Below are 8169 nucleotides of genomic sequence, written 5' to 3' on the forward strand. Positions count from 1 at the left end.
GACACTCAGCATGTACCTAATAATAATAATAATAATAATAATAATAATAATAATAATAATAATAATAATAATTCCTTACATTTATATAGTGCTTTTCTGGGCACTCAAAGTGCTTTAAACATGGGAAGAATCTCCTCATCCACCACCAGTGTGCAGCATCCACCTGGATGACGCGAAGGCAGCCATATTGCGCCAGACCGCACACCAGACACCAGCTGATTGGTGGAGAGGAGACAGAGTGATGAAGGGGAGGGTTAGGAGGCCATTATGGACAGAGGCCAGTTGGCAAATTTGGCCAGGGTGAAACCCCTACTTTTTTTTTTTTTTTTTTTTTTGAAGGACAACCTAGGAAATTTAACGACCACATAGAGTCAGGACCTTTGTTTAAAATCTCATCAGAAAGATGGCACTCACTGAGCAGAATAGTGTCCCCTTCACTATACTGGGGTATTAGGACCCACACAGACCGCAGGTTGGGCACCCCCTTCTGGCCACACTAACAACACTTCCGGTAGCAACCTAGCTTTCCCATGTGGCCTCCCATCCAGGTACTGACCGGCTTAGCTTTAGTGGGCGACCATGTTAGAGTTGCAGAGAGCTAGCTGCCAGCTAAAACTTACAGGTTGTGGCTCACAATCCACAGCTGCTCCTTCGTTAAAGGCTTTTCAGCTGAGTCCAGCACTGAACTGGGAGACATTCTGGAAGCTGTACTTTGTCAAATGCTAGCTTTACGTATATTTTTTTTAAATTCTCTGGAACATAATTAAAATGAAACTGTAAGCACTTTTTTCTTCGTGTCGTGTCCTTTGGAAGCCCAAATACAGAAACAGAACAAGCTGTAAAAAAAAAAAAAAAATGCTGTTTGGACAGCATTTTAGCTTTCTCTGCTATAATATAACTCTGGCCACAGCCCTTCGCTGCGTGTGGTGAATGTGTGACCTTAGTCATTTGTGATCTCTCCAGCCTGGATGTTCTGTATTTTTTTGTAGTCCACAAACTTTGCCCACTGTAGGCTTTGCTAAGCTAACTTTTAAAGCCAATGACTCGCATTGAACTTTGAGTATCTATCTATCTATCTATCTATCTATCTATCTATCTATCTATCTATCTATCTATCTATCTATCTATCTATCTATCTATCTATCTATCTATCTATCTATCTTTACAATAAAGTCCTTGAGATAACGATAAACAATGAATTATACTAAAATTAACTCATAATCCAAAATATTTGTCCAAAATATTTCTTTATTACTATTTGTTTGCACAAATAAACAGCTGTAAACAATTTCCTAATTGTTTTATGAATTATTATAATTAAAAGTTGCATTTGTTGATGTTGTAATTAACATTAGATCAATATATATTTTAGAAATATATTTTAACTAAAGCGGGTAAATAATCAATTATTTAATATTTATTAATAATAAATTTAACCTTGCAGTGATTTTTGTTTGAGGAAAAAATCTATCATAATATCAGAATACCCACAATGTGATATTTTTTTTTTATTTCACATTTGGCTTTTATCTTTCTTTCTTTCTTTCTTTCTTTCTTTCTTTCTCTTCCAAAGGAATGTTAATTTTGTACAAAAATGTTTTTTTGACCCTCTGTATATCACCAGTGACCAAAAAACGGAAATCACCCTCTCTGGACAGCCAAAAAAATACTTGATTTCCTCTGCGACTCCCGTTGGCCTGGGGATTACAAAGGCTTTAAACCGGCGGATGAAGGAAAGCAAAGTGGTAAGTGACATTTCTGGTCTGGGAATATGGCAATCAGCAGTATGGAGGGCTGCCAAGTCCCCGGCCAGCCCCAGAAAATGCTAAAAAGGCTCTGGGAGAGTGTAAACAAACACGGTGTTGTGAAGGCTGGGGGGAGGGAGTCTTGCGGGACAGATCTGTTAGCCATCAGCGAGTCCTTTTCATCTGACCGCTGCTCCTCCGGTAAGCTGAACGAAGGCTTTGTATACCTGCGTACAGACAGGAGCTCAGCATTCAGAGAGCAGGAAACCACAGCCTTTCCCCCCACCTCCATCCCTCCATCCCTAAGGCCCGACAACAGAGAACGCATACAGTATGGCATTGCCTGCCCGTCACTTAGCCAGAGCAGAGGCACAGGAAGCTGGCAGAGTCACTGCCGGGTCAGGGTTCGCTCGGGACAAGGGCACACAATGACTCGCTCATGCATATTTAATCACGGACAGGTTAGAGAGCAGCCAGACGTATTTTATAATTCAGTGCAATTAGCGAGAAGACGCTAAGTTAGTAATGACTTCCTTCACATCAGCCAGTCGTCTAATCTTGTCAGGTTGAATTCAAAAACAGATGCAAACCAATCAATTCAAGTGCAAGCCACCTTTTTCCAGACTGTGTTGCAGGTTATACACCTAGCGTTCAAGTTACAAAACAAATTGTCAGAGTTCTTTCAAATGGATTTTTGTTTGTTTTCATTACATGCAGGCATTTTCAGTACCCTTTAATTTTATGACTGTTTTATTTACAGTTATGTTCATTTAACTGTGATAAAATGAAACTGACTGCATGTACAAGTTCTTTATTTCAAATGTTTGGGTAAGGAATACCTAACCATGACACCTGAAGACACTGTTCATGTTGTATTTCAAGACTTTTGTCAGTTTTTTTTTTTTTTCTTCAAACTGCTTCTGTGTGTACGACTAGTTAGTTATGCATATTGTCTAAAGTCTTCTGTTTGTTTCTGCTTTGATTTGATTTGATTTTTGACTGTTGGAGACTTTCAAAGTCCCTTTAAGGCAAGTCATTTCACTCTGCGGCCATCTTTGAAATGTATCTTGGGCAGTAGCCTATGCTCAGGCATATTTTTTGAATGGAGAAACATCAAATTCCCCAAAACTGTTAACCAAGCTTACGATTTCATTACATATTTGGAATCACCAACTAAATTAAACAATAACCATCTCATAAGTTTTGTTTCTACACATTCAAATAATGCAAAATCTGCATATTTTCAGGTTGCCCGAGCTAATGTGTATGGCAATTGAAAGGAACAAGACCACAACTCCAAACTCATTTATGACTGTGTTAAACATTATCATCCTCTAAATAATGCTTTGTCAGAATCTGCTGCTCTTCTGAAGTAATCCACAATGATCTTGATAATATCCTCCAATATCCTCCAAAAATGACAGTGACTTTTTGTTTTCAAGTTTGTGGCCATTTGAGTGGTTGCTGTCATGTGTCTTGTGTTTGACTAGACTGACTGTACCTCGCATTTGTTTCATACAGATTACAAAACCAGAATGCTCTTGTTTTTAAGTGTAGTGGGTTCATTTAGAAGTACATTTTTCAAACTTTATGTAGATATATTCTTATCACTGTGAAGCAAGTATTTGCTGATATTCTAGTGTGTTTGTTGACCACCAAACTGTCGTAAAATCACAAGTCTGATCCGATCTCCCCCAGAGAAACATCTGTCTATTGTGATTGATGATTGGTTCCTGTACTAGTAGGCGGGGCTTCATTCGCTATATTGACCGTTACACTTTTCCCCATTCAAAACTATCAGAGTGACATATCTTTGAGACTGTAAAGTAACTGAAATTGCTGAGTGTAGTGGTATGGAAGTGTAATGTTGTAAAAACCTGCCTGGAACAACTGCATTCAATGCTTTTAATGCGCACACTAAACCCTAACCCTACCCCTAACCCTCACAGTGACATCGCTAACTTCATTGAGTGTATTGTGTAGGACATCTCTTATGACATGTAATGTCGGCTTGCATATGCAAGTCTGCATCCAGATGCTATTGATGTAGTTCCTTAAAAATAATTTAACATCTTAGAATATTCATCAATCAATCAAAATTAAGCATTCAGAAGCCACATAAAAAAAATAAAAAATTTAAAAAACGGGATAATCAAAAGATTGTCGTGCATTAAAGGATTTTATTACATGACCCTCTAGGATACCAACGCTATCGCACAGCAATTCGTAACTTTTTGATTTAGTGGCTAATTCACATAAATTTGTACAATCTTATTCATACATTTTAGTACAGTTTGCTCATACCCCAATGACGGTTGGATTTAGGGGAGGAGTTTAATGCCATGCCTTTTAAAAATCGTACATTTATGACTGAACTAGCCACTAAACTGATCAAATGTAAAATAGTTGTTTCCTCGTGAGATCAGATTGGGGATACCAACAACTAATAAACAAGTGGCACAGGTTCATCTGGGCACTAAAAGTAATCTTGGCTGTAAGTGAATATATTCAAATGCATATTTCTATTGTATGTCGACCTTTCATGCTGCAACTGTTTGGTGCCATCTTTTGACTGAACAATACGTTGGTTAGTGTAGGCTGGATTTAGCCATTTGTCTTTCTGCAAGCTTTATGTTTAATGGAAGAGTTAGTAAATTATTACAGCTCTAATCAATGTTTTGTGTCTAATTATGCACTTTTGTGGCAAATGACCATGCAATAAGCAGGTTTTAAAGCTCTTCAGTCTTAAACAACAGCCCTCTGCTTTACAGACATTTACTAATTCTAAACACAGAACCAACGCACTTTTAATTATCTGTCATGCTCCAAGAACACTTCTGTGTGCCAATAAATAAATAAATAAATAAGTGTAAAACTTTGTTAGACAGTCTTCCAGATAAGATCAGATCAGATCAGATTAGGGTCACATTGCTCATCCTGACCAGATGTGGCACATAAGAAGTAGGCAAATAAAGTTATATTAAAAATGTTTTTGTTTTGCTGCACAAAAGTGTTCTTGGTGTTTTTTAAGATTACAGTTCAATCACTAAAGTCTCATGGAATGTTCTAAAAAAAAAAAAAGATTCCTTTTTGAACTTTAAATTTTCATAATCGTTGTTGTTTATGGAGGATGAGAGAGCTCTTAGATTTAATATATATCTTAATTTGTGTTCAAAAGATAAACAAAGATCTGGCGGGATTTGAACAAAAACAAATTGCATTTTTTGGTGAACTAAATTTAAAGGATCATGGGGCAGTGGAAAAAGGTGGTTTACATAGATATAAAAGCAATATGTTTAATATAAACTTAATGATCATTTGACTAGTAACGTTATACCCATCCATTAATTTCACAACAATATCCAGTATTAAATTGTGCCTGCATTATGGTCTAATGAGTCCAGGATAAGCACTATAATCCCTCTGGATAACACAGGGACCATCCATTGCCCTTGTTCAATAATTCATACTCTCTATCTCTCCATTGACCATGCCATCACCTTAAAGCATTAACAGCGCTCACAGTAGAAATGAATACCCTCTCAGCTGTGCAAGGGGACGTCTGCGTCTCGCTGGGTTTGTTTGTTTGATTAAGACTACAGAGTTATTGCAGATAAATCAACAAGAAATTCTGTTTGATACATTTTTACTTCTTTAAAGGGGACCTATTGTGCAAAAATCTATGTTATAAGGGGTTTAAACACAGTTGTGTGGCAACAGTTTTTGAATATAGCCAGCCTCTAATTGTAAAATTAATTAATTCTACTTTTTTTTTAAATCACACTTAATAAAAACAGTATATAGAAACACTTCAATTGACATTCCCCCCTTTATAAAGGTCATCTGAGGAGGAAAGCCCTGCTCATTAAAGACAATCTTTCCCTCATTAGCATAGACAGCCCTGAGTGAGAAGCAGCCATCCACATACTGTCCATGTGATTAGATTGGATTAGATTAGATTAGATTAGATTCAACTTTATTGTCATTACACATGTACAAGTACAATGCAACGAAATGCAGTTTAAGTCTAACCAGCAGTGCAATAGCAGCAAGTGCAGGATACAAGAATAAGTTATAAAGTGCAGTTATAGAAAACTATAGTGATATTTACAGATGGATGTACTATGAACATTATATACAGGTTGGATAAGCTATGAACAGATTTACAATATATGAATATATGTGCAGGTTGCTATTAATAATCAGTAGTGTGCAGATAGATAAACATGATTACAAGTGTATATGTTACAATATATGAATATATGTACAGGGATAGATAAACATGATTACAAGTGTATATGTTACAATATATGAATATATGTACAGGTTGCTATTAATAATCAGTAGTATGCAGATAAATAAGCATGATTACAAGTGCATATGTATAGTGGGTGTGTACATAATTACAAATGCCCATATGCAGTGGGTATGTACAGTTCAATAAGTAAACAGTTCAGTGTGGTGCAGTGAATGCAAATTTTAAACGTGCAAATGTTAAACAGTGCAGTTATTGCGAAGAGTTTAAGTTAGAGGAGAGTGGGGGGTGTATTGGGGGGCAAAAGAGTCAGTGTGGGGCAGAGTTCAGGAGGGAGACAGCTCTGGGGAAAAAGCTGTTCCTCAGTCTGCTGGTTTTTGTCTGGGGGAGCCTGAAGCGCCTGCCGGAGGGCAGGAGAGAAAACTGTCTGTGAGCGGGGTGAAAGGTGTCCTTTAGAATACTGCGTGCTCGGCGCAAACAGTGTTTCTTCTGGATGTCCTCTATGGCTGGCAGTGTGGTCCCTGTGATGCGTTGGGCAGTTTTCACCACCCGTTGCAGTGCCTTATGCTCAGCAACAGAGCAGCTGAGACTGTCCGTACCACACTGTGACACAGTTTGTCAGGATGCTCTCTATTGTGCAGCGGTAGAAGTTCACCAAGAAGGCTGATGAAAGCTGGTTCTTCTTCAGTTGCCTTAAGAAGAATAGGCGCTGGTGAGCCTTCTTGATCAGGCTGGAGGTGTTGGTGGACCAGGAAAGGTCCTTTGAGATGTGGGTCCCCAGGAACTTAAAGGATGAGACAGGCTCAACAGCCATCACATTGATGTGGAAGGGATCATGTGAGCCTGTTCGTCCCTTTCTGAAGTCCAAGATGAGCTTCTTGGTCTTGTTGGTGTTAAGGAGCAGATTATTGTCGGTGCACCAAGTGGCCAGATGTTGTATCTCCTCCCTGTAGGCCGTCTCATCATTGTTGCTGATTAGACCAATCACTGTGGTGTCATCTGCAAATTTGATGATGGTGTTGGATCTATTAACAGGCCTACAGTCGATGGTAAAAAGGGAGTAGAGGAAGGGGTTCAGCACACAGCCCTGTGGTACACCAGTGTTGAGTGTGACGGTGGTGGAGCAGATGTGGCCTGATCTAACATTCTGAGGTCTGTTAGTCAGAAAGTCCATAATCCAGTTGCAGAGTGATGTGTTGATATCCAGGTTCCTTAGTTTGATCAGTAACTTGGAGGGTATGACAGTGTTGAATGCTGAGCTGAAGTCCACAAACAGCATTCTTGCATAAGTGTTTTTATTGTCCAGGTGTGTGAGTACAGAGTGCAGTGCTATAGAGACTGCATCATCTGTGCTCCTGTTGCCACAGTAGGCAAACTGATGTGGGTCCAGTGTTGGTGGCAGAGAGTCTTTTAGATGTGCTAGGACTACCCCAGCGAGCTGTTCTGTGCATACTTTGAGTACACGCCCAGGAATACCGTCCGGTCCAGCAGCCTTACGCCCGTTGATACGACTCAGTGCGGTGTGTACTTCTGAGGAGGTGAGTGTGATAGGTGAGTGGTCGGTGGAGGAAGTGATCCTGGTGTAGGGTTCTTTATTGTCTCTATCAAAGTGGGCATAAAAGTCATTTAGCTCGTTCAGGAAGGAGACGTCAGTGGCTGTGGGTGTGGACTGGCTGGGTTTGTAGTTGGTGATGGCCTGGATGCTCTGCCACATGCGCCGAGGATCAGAGTTGGAAAAGTGCTCCTCTAGCTTAAGCTTGTAGCAGTGCTCGGCCTTTATGATGCCCCTCTTCAGATTAGCCCTGGAAGTGCTGTAGGCCAGTGCATCCCCTGATCTGAAGGCAGTGTTGCATGCCTTCAGCAGGAGGCGCACCTCCTTGTTCATCCATGGCTTCTGATTTGGGTATGTGGTGATTTGTTTCTGGGTTGTAACACTGTCTATGGTGGTGTTGATATATTCCAGAACTGAGGAAGTGTAACTGTCAATGTCTGTGTGAGAGCCATGTGTGGCCTGGGAAGCAAACATACCCCAGTCTGTGTGTTGAAACCTGTCCTGGAGTGTGGAGTCTACCCCCGCTGGCCACCCTTTGATGGTCCTCACTGATGTCTTCACACGGTTGATGAGGGGTGAGAATTTGGGGGTAAGGAACAAAGAAAGGTGATCTGACT

This window comes from Danio rerio, chromosome 24 (assembly GCF_049306965.1).
Source record: "Danio rerio strain Tuebingen ecotype United States chromosome 24, GRCz12tu, whole genome shotgun sequence".
NCBI lineage: Eukaryota > Metazoa > Chordata > Actinopteri > Cypriniformes > Danionidae > Danio > Danio rerio.